The sequence below is a fragment of the Heloderma suspectum genome, chromosome W (assembly GCF_057233095.1).
Source record: "Heloderma suspectum isolate Gila_16-S chromosome W, 16-S_ref, whole genome shotgun sequence".
NCBI classification, from domain to species: Eukaryota; Metazoa; Chordata; class Lepidosauria; order Squamata; family Helodermatidae; genus Heloderma; species Heloderma suspectum.
This window is the reverse complement of record NC_139475.1, coordinates 57,093,441-57,105,629: the sequence shown is the minus strand read 5'-3', so window position 1 is coordinate 57,105,629 and position 12,189 is coordinate 57,093,441. Positions and strand designations below refer to the sequence as shown.

The 12,189-nt window shown below is 43.9% G+C and overlaps 1 long non-coding RNA gene across 1 annotated transcript in view; it reads left to right on the top strand.

Annotated features, from left to right (window-relative positions):
• Positions 1-11,130, top strand: part of LOC146334047 (uncharacterized) — a 74,214-nt gene extending 63,084 nt beyond the window's left edge. Inside the window, exons 2-4 of the long non-coding RNA XR_014786418.1 lie at positions 6,648-6,709; positions 7,699-7,769; positions 8,579-11,130. This is a non-coding gene — a long non-coding RNA (uncharacterized LOC146334047). The remainder of the gene's footprint in view (positions 1-6,647; positions 6,710-7,698; positions 7,770-8,578) is intronic.
• Positions 11,131-12,189: the final 1,059 nt, after the last annotated feature.

Genomic DNA, 12,189 nt, shown 5'->3' with positions numbered 1-12,189 from the left:
ATGAAGGCGCAAAATGGAGAATAAAGGTGAAGAATCAGCCCCCAGGGCACAGGCTAGACCCCTCTTCGAGTGAAAAGTGTGCCATAAGACTGTCCCAAGGCAGAATGAAGCGGAAAGACCACGATGAAGATCTCTGTCAAGGTAGCCGTGTTTAGCTTTGAACTGTCCTAGAATTTCATAGAGCCTGTAGACCATCAGCTATATGATTTCTGAAGAGCGTAACCGTTAAGCTTTTGCCGTGGCATTCCCTGCAATGAAGAAACCTCACTGATTCCAGTGTCCAGTGTTAGACTGCCTGAGTGTGTGTGCTAAGAGACCGAGAAACCAGACAGCATGTTCCTGGCCAAGCCAAAATCACGCTACTACCATGCTCCTGGAAGCGGCAATAAACTGTGTAAGCTGGGAGACCCAACCTGATTGAGAAGAAAGGAAGATATTGGAGTAACTGTCTTAAAAAAACAGTGAGATCTGTGTAGCTGGCTGGCTGACGCTGTCAGTAATGTTACAACTTTAAATTAAGACTGTTTTCCTGTTTGAGACCCCAGCGAAGAAAGCTGACCTGAGTTATTTGCCAAAGCAAAGATTTGGCTGCCCTGTACCTCATCCTGTCCTGTTTTGAGCTTGGGATTTACAAATACAAACAAACTGGAAAGCTTGCCTTTGAAGTCCTGCAAATCACCCCACCGCCTCCCCGAAGAAGATTAATGGCTGCCTGAAAAATGCAAGTATAGATGCCCATCACCCCCCAGCGTCCTGAGTTTCGGCACTTTGCTTTCATGTACCAAGTTGAAGGGGAAGAGAAGAAAAGGGGGGGGGGGTGATATTGTAAATCCCTGGCTAGCTTGTCTAGTGATAGATAGCCCCGAGAGCTCCCCCCCCCAATTGCTGGATCTGCTCCATCATGCCTTACCATGCAAGAAGTGTTTTCCATTCATTGTGTTAAATTGCAGAAAAGGTTTGTTGTGTATATTTTATGATTTCTTAGATATCATAAAATATATGTGATGTTTGCAGATTAGTGTTAGTTGCAACTCCAAATGATACTGAGTGTGGTTCCCAATGGATGACAAGAGAAAAGACAAAGACAAGTAGAGAAAGACAGAGAAATAGAGAAAGTGGCAGACAGATAGAGAAGGGGGGGGAAAGAAGAAAGAGAAGGCAAGAGGCAAAGAGAAAGAACATTTGTAGAGAAGAAGCGTGGCCATAGTTGCCCCCAGGGTGAATTAGAAGCAGCTGATTGTGCCTGGAGCTTATTACCTGGGGTAAAGTAGCCACAATAATGTAATAGTTCTTTAAGATGAGAAAATGTAACTAGAAGGAGAAGAAGAGCCTATCCCAAATGTGTGTCATTGGGACTAGTGTAGGGCAGAAAGGTTTAAGTAAGTGAGTTTAACTTGAAAAAGACACATGAAGAGACAAGGCTGGTGCACGGAGCGGAAAGTTTTATGTAAAAAGTTTGAAACATGATCTGCAATACAGGCAGATCAGCAAGAAAAAGAAAGCAAAAGAAAGAGAGAGAGATTTCTCTTCCCATACTAATGAGTGAAAGTGTTATCAAGCACTTTGCTTAGGAAGCGAATTTTGTTTACAGGAAGCTGTGCCTGAGAACCAAACACTTCTAGCCTATGCTGAAAATGCTTGCTAGTGTTGTGCTGCCTCATGGGTAACATGTATGGTATAAAACCCATTTAGCCCAATAGCTCGTGGTTCAGAGAAGCTGTCTGATCCAACCATTAGGTACGCCTGTGTGCTGTAAGTTACCCAATAAAGTCTCCTTGTAAGTACCCCCCCCCCCCCGCTGGAATCCCAAAACACAAGCGGGGCTAGAGCGCCTCACCCAGTATCAAACCCTGCTGTTAGAAGCCATGAAGGCAGGTATGAAGAAGTCAGTTAATATGACCAAAGTGTCTAAAGTGCTGCAAGGTGCCACCGAGGCCCCAGAGCTTACTTGGAGCGTCTTTTAGATGCCTATCGCCAGTATATCCCCCTCGACCCAGAGGCCCAAGAAGACGTGGACGAAAAAATAAAAGAAGACTCAGCAGAGGCAGAGGCACAGTGTACCCAGTGTGGACAAGATGGACATTGGTGGCATGAATGCCCAAATAAAATGAATCAAATACACAAAGGAGAAAACCAAAGGAGCCAGAACGGGCGAGAGAGAAGACAGCTTGAGAGGGGCTGTGACATTGACTGTGAGGGGCCATGACATTGACTTCATGATTGACACTGGAGTGGCATCAAGAGCAAGCAAACGTTAGCCTTAAACAAGAAGTCCAAACACTGGGCAAAGTTCTTCAAGCCCAGCGTCGCTTTGTCTTAGAAAATAAGCCCCAATTCCCATCACAGAAGTTCATCCTTTCCAACCAGGAGATAAAGTATAAGTTAAAAAGTGGAAAAATGACCCTTTGACTCCCAGATGGAGAGGGCCAAAAACTGTTATACTTTCCACCCCCACAGCTGTGAAAGTAGCTAGAGTTAAACCCTGGATACATTGGACACGAGTCAAGAGAGCAAGGGGGGGAGGAGTGGACTGTGACCAGAAATCCTAAAAATCCTTTAAAAATTATTCTGAAAAAGCAGTAAGAAGACTCAGGCTAGACCTTACTGTGGGCGCACCGGGAGACTGTCCACCCTGCGTACGGTCAGACCTGCAACTGGGGAAAATTGAAGAAGGGGACTAGACCCTACTGCAGCTAGCCAGGTGAATAGCTGCCCAGCGTACGGTCAGATCCCAAAGAAGATCAAATATGCATGTTGTAGTGTTAGTGGTGTTGTATTATAGTTCCTCAATAAGGTGCGAAAAAGGGGGGTCTGCCCCTGGAAGAGAAAATCTGTCCCAGCGATTCGCTGATAATTACTGGCTTCACTTAGCTAACATCACTGGAGTAAAGCATTTTTGTTTGCCAAGGGATATACCTGAAAACAGGCTTATTAGCTCTTGCCTAATACCTGTCTGTAAGCATCCTGAAAAAATTCACAACGAGACTATGTTAAGCAATTTTAATATAAACTTGACTTATTCCCAAAATTCTGGCTGGGGCATAGTTGCGAAAATCTTACCCCCTACAGAGTTCACTCTACGTACTCCCATCGTAGCTGGAACAAATGCCACGTGTGCACAAATAATTAATTGTCAAAAATCTTCTGGGAAATGTAAAGCTATCCCTGGCCCCCCCTTCTGCTGTAATAAAATTCAAAACATATCTTTTAATTATGCACATATACTTCTGCCTCATAGATGGTTTTGAACCTGTGGTTCCCGTACCTGGTCATTCATTCCATTCAACTTGTCTGATAACCACCCATGTTGCCTTTGGTGCCAATTCTTCTGTTGCCTGGTGCCAATTCTTCCCCCGTGGCCAGAGAAAATCCGTCGACAGCAGCCTAGAGCACTCCAACTAACTGAAATTTGTAATAGCCACCTACAGCTATACTCTGACTCAGAAAAATTGGCACTGGCAGTATCGTTAGTTGGAGTTCCAGGTCTAGCCTTGGCTGATGGTCTAGAGATCAACCGGTTAGCTTGCAGCTTGGCCAAGAGCATAAATGCCACCTCATGAGCATTGTCATTATTAAATAAAGAGTTGCGTGATTTAAGAGGTGCTGTTCTAAAAAAAAAAAAAAATCAAGCTGGTATAGATTACCTCTTCCTTCTTCATCATCTGGGTTGTGAGACACACCAAAAGCTTTGCTGTTTTAATTTAACTGATAATAGTGATGCTGAAGATGAACAGATCAACAATCTGCACCATATAGTGGCTGACATAACAATGGGACAAAACAATTGGCTAGATTGGTTAACCTCTTGGCTCTGCTGCCCTCTGCACTCTAATAAAACTGCTGCCCTCTACACTCTAATAGCCCAACAGGAAGTTAAGTGATATGTATGTTATAAAAAGTTTTGTATGGTGCTTTGCAGACTATTATGAGCATTTGCTTATCAAAAATGCTATAATTGTAATGAAATTATGCATTTAAGGGGGGAATGTAGCAGCCATATCGGGGGTCAGACTAAGTAGCCTCATGCTTCATGTTCTTGCTGAGCTCTTGCTCTCTGAAATATATGTTTGTAAGATGATGAGACACAGGAATTTCTTATCTTGTCAACAAAGGCTAAGGTCATAGAATTGTATATCTTGTTCTCTGCTGTTCTCTGCTGTTCTCTGCTTATCATGGCTACCCTATAACCCATTTCTTGTATTATAAACAATGGTGCTAGGAGAAGAAATGTTGAGGACTGCAACCCCACATGGGAGGGCGAGGAGGAGCTGTTTCCTATGTGTCACAGTATCTATAAAAACAATCTGCTGATGTAAATCGGGGCTTTTGGCTCTTTGGAAGTGATTCCAGCCTTAAGCCCGCGTGTTAAATAAAGAAAAACTCTTTTTCCTTCACTCCGTGGTCTCTCTGACTCTGAGTTCTGCAACAGTGCAATAGATGGATGAGGTGGAAAGCCAGGCGGCCAGGAAAGATTGAGCCTCTGCACCTATTGGGAGGGTGGGGGTGGGGGTCCTTCTCCAACCTCTCAACCTCCAGATGTGGCCTCCTGGTGCTCACATGTTCTCCAATCATCCCCAGGATGATGGGAGTTGTAGTCCCACACATCTGGAGGACAGCAGGTTGGAAAAGGATCAAACTATAGCTTGTGTTCTCCTAATTGAGGGGTGTTTGGATAACCTCGTAGCAGGTGGCGAGTGGCACTTGCTGGGGACCTGACCAATCCTGCCTGCATTCTACCTTTGGCATGCTGGTAAGACCTGAAATGAATGTGCTCTGGAAAAAGTCCCCTCCCCAAACACCAGATATTACTCCCAGATAGCCTCCTAGTACTTGAAACATCTCCAGTACCCACCAGATATTTTACGTTTCTTTTCGAAGCCTGATATATTTGAATTTTAAGAGATGATACTTGCCAGGTGTGTGTTTGATAGAGGACATGCAATGGTAGTGTTTGAGAGAAGTTTCAGTCATTGACATACAATGATAGTATTTGAGAAAATTTAGTAGTTGATATACAGTGAGAGCATTTGACAGCTTATGTGATATTATATCAAGTGTGCAGCTTCAGGGTGCTCCTGGGCCTGTCGCTACCTATGTAAATGCAGGTGCCATTGATGGATAGGAGTGCTTTTTACCAGGTTAGGCTGATACGCAAGCTACAACACTGTCTAGAGTGGTCAGACCTAGCTTTAGTTACTCAGGCACCAGTTACTTCCACACTAGACTACTGTAACATGCTTTATGTGGAGCTGCCTTTGAAGACAGTTGGAAGGCAGTTGGTGCAAAATGCAGCCACCCAGCTACTGGTGGGGGTCAGGAGACTAGAACGCTATGCTGGCATTTCCAGGCCCAATACAAAGTGCTGGTGGTAACCTTTAGCACCCTAAATGGTTTGGGGCCAGTTTGTCTACAGCAGGGGTGGGCAGACATCAGGCTTGCAAGATTTACTTTGTTGTTGTTATTTTTACTAGAATCCTGAGAATCCACCAACCAGAGCCTGTGGCAAAAGACATACACTTAGAATTAAAGAATTCTGAGCCAAGGATGGAGCTCATAGTCCTATACAAATATCCACTCCTAATTAGTTACTGCAAGCTTTCGTCATTTCAGCAGTATAATGTAGAGGGCTGCCAATGTTAAACAACTGGGAGTCAGAAATCCTTGCTGACCTGAGCAAGTCATCCAGAGACCTACCAGAACATCCAGATCTTCTGCCCACCCCTGATCAATCACCAATTGATCATCAAAGCATTTATTGTGTGTTTGTCATTCCCTACTCACAGATGTTTATGGGTTCTTTAGACGATGTCATGACCCTCCAATTTCGCTTCTGCGTCTAACCAGCGCTTTTGGCAAGTTTTTTTAGAGCAGGGAAAATGCGGCATTTAATTGTGAAAGTGAAAGAAAGCACAATTGCCTCTTGTGTATTTGTGCTATTCCACTATACTGCAGTGCCCTCTAGAAGTTATGTAGTGGAAAAGCAGGAAATGAAACCCTCCTCATGGAGTGCTCAGATCTCAATTCTGTGATGAAACCAAATCTAAATGCAACCAATTAACAGTGTTGTGTAGAAAAGCTCCAAGTATTCTACAGTGGCTGCTTACACTTCCCCCAAAGAGGACAAAAGAGGACACATATTTGTATAAAACTTGCATATGCTGATTTATATGTATAGATGCCAATTTGGAAAGAATTACTGTTAGTTAAATAGAAATACATTACATCTCACCACAGTGGGGAAGACTGTGACCAGGGCAGAATCTATACTCATGGTTTATCATGTTTCCAAAGAGTTTCCTTTCCCTTTGGTGCACATGATACTCATGCTGTTTCATTTCGGAGCCGCAATTTTCCTTTGACCTGTAACCATATTCATTTCCCTGAAATACTGTAATATACAACTAGATTTCCATTCATGTGGTCCAATGTTTCGCTTTGGTTACCATATATGGGCTTGGTCTACTCCTAACCCTGTCCTTATATGGTTGATTTTATATTTCCTTACTGGCCAATCACGGCTCTCAACGCCTCCATGTGATATTCGGGCTGCTTCTAGCATTGGTAGGTAGCTCACTTCCTGGCATGTTCTCACTTAGTTCTCTCTTCTCTCCCTGCTAATTTTTTCCCCATCACTTTATTCTCTTCAGATCTTCAAAGAATCGGAGAGTGTCGAGGGAGGATCTCACTGTATCGGCAGGGAATTAGCATGGTAAGAATAATTTCTCCCCCCCCCTTTAAATAAATGTTAGGATTATATCATGAACACTATATTTCTCCATGTGTGTTTTGTAGAAATTGATTTTATTAACATTCCCACTATGTGTACAGACTTCCCACCACTCATTCTGAAGCAAAAACCCTTACATTCCAAGTCTTTCCATGTCTGTGTGCTCTCCTTGTTTTTGTGCAAGTTATGTTTTTCCTGCTCTGAATGCTGCCCGCTTCTTCTTTTATATCAAGGGGCTTGTTTTCCTCCATCATCCAAGACTTAATGTCTGTAGTTTTGGGACAGCACATGTTCCACAAGAATCTGCAGCCTCACAAATGCCCATTAGGCATTCTAATTAAATGATTCTTAATACCTCTCCGAGCTGAATTTTAATACATCTCAGCAGTATATCATATTGAATTCTGCCTCTGTCCTCTTTCCTGTTTTTGTCTCACCTTTTCTTCTGCCCACCATGTTTTCTGCTGAAATATGGCAGAGAATGTTTTCTTGGCCTTACTAAAACACAGGAATGGTTTCTCTTATGCTAGGAAATAACTATGTTGAAAGGAAGCAATGTAACACATATTTCGAATGTATATATGTCCACTATTTGGGCTGAGAATCAGAGCGTGACAGTAGGGTACAACTACCAAGGATATCGCTGTATTTTCAAGGCATGTAAAACCTTATAGAGAAATCTTTGCAGAGACCGATTTGAAATAAACCTTTCTTCGTGTTCATCACAATTGCTTCTCCAAAGTCACCCTGAGTTGGTACTGTGAAACTTTCATTCAACCAGTAGCTTCCCGCCAAACCCCCAACTGTGGCTGTAGTACAGTGTGTGTTTGTGAACTGCACAGCCTGATATGGGTGGTGTTTTGAGAGGAGAAGTATAATCTCTGGGGTTCAAGAGCATGTCTGGGCATTACTAAGCCAGAAACAGTCATGTTCGTGCATGATAATATTGCCCTCTGCTCTCTGTTTTTCAGGTGCATCCTTCCTTCTCTGTATGAACACGCCCAGCAGGCTGTTGGAGGTGCATCAGTTCATCTGCTTTTGGGTAAGTATTGCAGGAATATCTGCCTATAAAGAACCTTTTCAGCCAGGGGAGTTTAGGAGAATGTGCGCAACACACATGTAATTGAGTATAGGTAGGAATAACTACCTGACTTCCAGGACATTAATCATGCTTCCTCTGAAATAGAGGGAGGTACTCTGAATGAACTGCTCTTCTGGATGGGAATACAGAATGGATTCCCACCAACACATCAACCCTGTAATGACAGTTGTTAATGCAATTGGGAGTGCTAACTGTTGTTAGGGGACATTGTAAGGAGTATCAAAGAATACATTTCTTGCTGCAGTAAGTGCAGGTTAGGGTGCGCCATGGTTTGTTGGGGTTTTTAGAAGCTTGAGGTTTATCCAATTAACATTTCTGCAGTACTTTTTCCAAGCAATTCCAATACAGACTTTCTTCATTGCATGCAGATTGGTCAAGGGAGCCTTAGCTCACTCAGTCAAGTGTGTCTCTTTCACAGAAATCCACTATGTCATCCAGTAAGGGCAGAGGAGTGTCTTGGAGGCATAACGAGATAGAGGACTTGCTGGACATTTGGGGGGGAACAGAAAATTCAGGAACAGCTACGTAACACTCACTGGAACTTTGACTTCTTTGAGCAGCTCTCTAGAGACATGGTCACACGAGGGCACAACTGCAGTGCCATTGAGTGCCAATCTAAATCTATGTGACAGGAGTACCGCAGAGTGGTGAACCATAATGCTAAGTCCCGAAACAACACTGCTACCTGTCCCTATTACACTCAGCTTTTATTATTTATTTATTTATTTCATTTCTATACCGCCCAATAGCCGAAGCTCTCTGGAAGCTCTCTCAGCTGCACAGCATTCTTCATGGGGACACCACCATTTGACCGAAGCATATCTCTGGAAGTCTGCATATCGCTCGCACTGCATCCCAGTCACAGACAATGTCAAGCAACATTACCAAACCTACACCATGCAATCCGTCTGAGCCACTCTTTGATGATCAGGACAACATTCCTGCTGGACAGCCTCACGTTGGTGAGTACTGCAGCACAGGTAAGTATTTGCAGGACTGGATCTATATGTTTCACCGTTCCTAATATATACCATTTAAAAATGCAGTGTGTGAAAATTTAGTTTTAAATAAACTATAGCTACATCTCCATATGTGTTGAGCTATAATGGTGTATCATACTATCTGTTGCTAGCACTGTGAGTATCCACCTTGAGGTACAATGCAAGTCAAGTAGCACACCACTACCATGTCTTCCATGAGCCTTCCTGGTGACCCCAGATTAGACTTGTAATGTGGAAAACCACTGTCATGATACCCATGCTTTTCTGTAACATAGGAAATGACAGTATGACCCAAGAAGAACTGCAAGAAGGATGAGGGGATTTCCCAGATGCAGGCACAGCCTTGGGTGAAGGAAGTGGTAACAAACCCCTCTTTTCCTATGAGGACAGGACGGACCATTGTTTACATTACTGTTACTGCAAAACACTGGGGATGATCACTAACACTGTGAACTTTGGTGCTGTGTTTACAGGGGAGCATGCGTCCACCACTGGATCCAGTAGGACAGTTAGTATGCTGGACAATGGAGACAATACAGGTAGGAGAAGAATTCCCCAGTTGTCATCACACTGGGGGAATGAGGAGAACCCAAAAGTTGCCTTCCTGTACAGTGCTGCCTGTTGCAGCAGCACCACATTTACCCTCAAGCAGAAGCTAGGGATGGAAGAGTTCTTTAAATGTGACCATGCCAGGACACAGGAACAGGAGCACAGGTGGAAGTTTCCAGTGTTATGCGGAGGCCAAGTACTGGGTAAATGGAATATTTCTGGAAGATACTTCCCCATACTCACAGTACTTCCCCTTCTTCTTGTGGTTGAGCAGCTTCACATAGTGTCCCTTATGAGAACAGTCCTCTCTGGAATAATGACCAACATGACCAACATGGTGTACTGCTTCCTAATCAACTATACTCCTATGGTGATGTTTGATACAGCAATGTCAGGACTATTGCACCAGCTACCAAAACCTTAACACAGCAGTGTATGCTGAGAGTAGCAAGTCCAGATGCAGACTGCTACCTCCACAAATACATTTTAAAAAACATCATCTTACAGTTATAGACAGAGAGGATGCAGCACAGGATGCTACCAGTGGTAGCACTATATATCAGGCTGACAATTCCCTATGCAGCCCAACCTAAAATGTGAACAATCGTATGTGCATGACATTGTTGTCTGAAGTGCTGCACAAGTTGGAATTTCAAACCTTGCTTTAAACTCTCAGAATGTAGTTGTTCACTCCGTTGGGCATTGTCCAGGGCAATCTACTATCCCATATGTATGCTTTCTGTAACACCATTTCTGTTAAATTCAAATGCGAGCGATTTTATCTGCAAAGTGTCTGGGAAATTGTTCACAGCAGGCCTTTGAGAGTTCGAGTTCTTGTGTTTCAAGGCCTACGCCCAAGAGGCCTTTAACCACATGAAAGAGCTCCGCTGGACGACACTGAGCAGATGCAATGGTGGTGGAGAAGGAGGATTTCTTCACCACCATCACCACCGCAGAATAAGATCGCAAGTGGATTCTTACCTGCGTTAGATCGTATTCGTTCTGAGTCTTCTGTCATTTGCGCTGTAATCATCAACACAGTCATTTCATCACCCTCAGCTCCTCAGAATACCAAGGAGTTGACACAGTTCTACAACTAGGTCAAGGACGTTTGGGAGCGATCATCTCAGTAGCCCAGGTCATCACCTCATTCCAAGCAGTGACCAGGACCTCAGCAGTTATCCAGCCCAATCATCTCTATGCCCAAGTGTCAGGGAGCATTCCGCATTAGACCAGCACGACTGCACAAACGCCTGCATCATTTCTCTCTGTGAATCGTGCTGCTTCAGTCACGGTTCATCTAATTCCCCCTATTGGGATGTCAAACCACACGTGTTTTGGCTGGCTTTAATGCGTAGTTCATTGTTCTTTAAAGTTGTTCTGAATGTTAACCCAGCAGTGGGCAGCACTGGTAATGGTTTGTGCACAGGCCACACTTCAGTGTTAGGAATGGAATGAAAGGTGTACAAATGGAAGTTCAACCACTTAGGGCGCAATCCTAGGCATGTTTAGACAGAAAAAAGGCCTACAAATCGCAGCATGCTGCAGCCAGCATGGCTGGCTGAAGTGGTTTTTCAGTTAACAGTCCATACATACCAAACAGGGATGGAGTCCAAATGTTACACAACTGTTTATGTGAAGAAATATGACATTCATTAAAGCATGTTATTGAAGAGGTGGTTCTGTATAATTTGGAATTATCGTTCAACATTTCAGCAACTGAATCTTACACTATGACTACATCTAAGCATTATCAAGTCAAACGTTGTTCACTGTGTTAGGGCTGATTCTACACATGGCGGTTTTAGCGTTCTCATCCTGTGGTGAAAACTATTGGTGCCCAGTGCTGTGACATGCACCATTAGTGATCTCTGCAGTATGAAAACAGTAGAAGTGCTATGTGTAGATTGAGCATGATGCGCCCTTTCAAGCTTCCCCGCACACCCCATCTCCTGGCCTCCTCCCGGCATGTTTTCTTCTCCTTGAGCATGTGCTTCTCCAGCTGAGTGATGCACTTCTCCATCTTGCACACTGCAAAGAAAAATACAAGAAGATGTAGCTGTGACCAAAATACCACATTCCATTCCCAATATTTCTATTCCTAGGATTGCAAGGAAGACTTACTTCCTCTGATCACTGAGCCTTCTAGATGCAGCACTGCTCCCAGGACATCAGTTGTTCTGCTTGGAGCGGTTCCAGAGTGTCCCTGCCCATCAGGTGTGGCCTCTGCTTCCGTAACTTTTTCCTCCATTAATACAGGCTGCCCTGGGGTGACATGCATGGAGGGTATTACTATCTTTCTACGGAGTATTTCCTATTTGGTTCCTGTACAATTGTAATTAGGAATCAAATTCTCCCCTTCTGCGTTCCTCTGCTGCCAATGGCTTCCCCAGGTTTGCAATCCTGACTCCCATTTCTGGCAGTAGTTGCTTGATTTTATCTAAATTCAGCCAGTCAGCACTCAGTGAGGTAGCCATCTCTACAGGGCACATTACTAGTAGGAAAGGAAAGGTTCCTCCCGTGCAAGCACCGGGTCATTACTGACCCCTAGAGGGATGCCTGCTTACGCTGGCATTTTCATGGCAGAGTATAGCAGGGTGGTTTGCCATGGCCTTCCCCAGTCGTGACTACCTTTCCCCCAGCAAGCTGGGTACCCATTTTACCGACTTTACTAGTAACCATGTAATTTTTTTTTCTTGGGAATTTCCACGGTCACCTTTCCATTTCATATCAATGGCGTGTCAGTGGTCAGAAGTGTTTGCGGAAATTATACTGGGTTAATGTAGGAAATGTTTAAGATGCACTGAAGC